Raw genomic sequence first — 1274 nt, 5'->3', positions numbered from 1 at the left:
AACACACAGAGCTGGCAACTTGTGAGATAAAGGGCTATACACCTGTGCAGTCCAATGTGGGAGCCAAGCCTGGTGTGGGAAAAGAAGCACTTGGACCTTCTTCAGGCTTGCTTAAAATTATAGGTGAGACCTTCCTTGTTCTGCGTTTGTGAGTTTGGTTCTGCAGTGTCTCCTTGTTCTAAGAGTTACAGTAACACTCAGTGTAGCTGACATTGCATGGGAATCAAGGTCCTGCATAACTGATGTTTCCATGGAATGGAAACTTGCCCTTTCAAGTGCCAAAACAGTGTTTATTTTTTACCACTTTAAAGAATAGAAATTATTCTAAAACATATAGTTTGTTACCTATCTTAAAAAATCAAAGGAGTCTAAACTTAATTTGATCCTTCCTTAAAGATTCAGAGTATTTATCTTTATTATTGTGCAACACAGCACAGTTTCTCCTTCTCTGTTTATCTATATTCTTCTTTGTATTCAGCTTTCACTTCCTTTTGGATCATTCGATTCATTTGAGTCCTCAATTTATTTCCTTGCTTTCAATCTATGGTAGACAAGGAACTCAGTTATCCAGCTCTATTAGAAACATGTTAAGACCCATATATGCAAGGAAAAACAGTATTTGAAAAAAGATGGCATTTAAAAAAATTTATTTATTTGGCTGCTCCGGGTCTTATTTGCAGCATGTGGTGTCTTTAGTTGTGGCATGCAAACCCTTAGTTGTGGGCATGTGGGATTTAATTCCCTGACCAGGGATTGAACCCAGGACCCCTGCAGTGGGAGCACAGAGTCTTAGCCACTGGACCATCAGGGAAGCCCTAAGATGGCATTTTAAATCCATAGGAATAAATGGAAAGTTAGCCATGCATTTGGGAAAAAAAATAAAATGACCTCCCTAACTCTGTGAACAAAAAAAAGAACAAAGGAATGTCACTCATCCAACAGTTATATACGGTTAAATTGTCACCCACTTTAGCAGTCCTCTGGCAGTACATCCTGAGGGGTATTCAGGGTGTAAAAATAGGATGAGGCAATCTGTGCTTTAGATAAATGGGCCCTGATACAGTTAGACACATACCTCAGGAAGAATTTCAGTGACCCCAGACTCTTCCTATACATCGGAAAGCACTAAAATAATTAACTTGAGATATCTCTTCTTTGAATTAGAGTTAGACAAGGCTGCCTCCATGTGATCAGATTGGATAGTCTTTGGTGATTATGGTTTTCAGTCTACCCTCTGATGGAAAAGGATAAGAGGCTTATGGAAGCTTCTTGAT

General features: G+C 39.1%; 1 non-coding gene across 1 annotated transcript; it reads right to left on the bottom strand.

The window, feature by feature from the left end:
- Window positions 1-738: 738 nt before the first annotated feature.
- TRNAG-CCC (transfer RNA glycine (anticodon CCC)) lies at window positions 739-811 on the bottom strand. The gene has a single exon. It is a non-coding gene; the product is annotated as a tRNA-Gly (tRNA).
- Window positions 812-1274: the final 463 nt, after the last annotated feature.

Source organism: Bos javanicus, chromosome 20 (assembly GCF_032452875.1).
Source record: "Bos javanicus breed banteng chromosome 20, ARS-OSU_banteng_1.0, whole genome shotgun sequence".
Taxonomy (NCBI): domain Eukaryota; kingdom Metazoa; phylum Chordata; class Mammalia; order Artiodactyla; family Bovidae; genus Bos; species Bos javanicus.
Note: the sequence above shows the minus strand (reverse complement) of the source record. Positions and strands in the feature narration are given on the sequence as shown.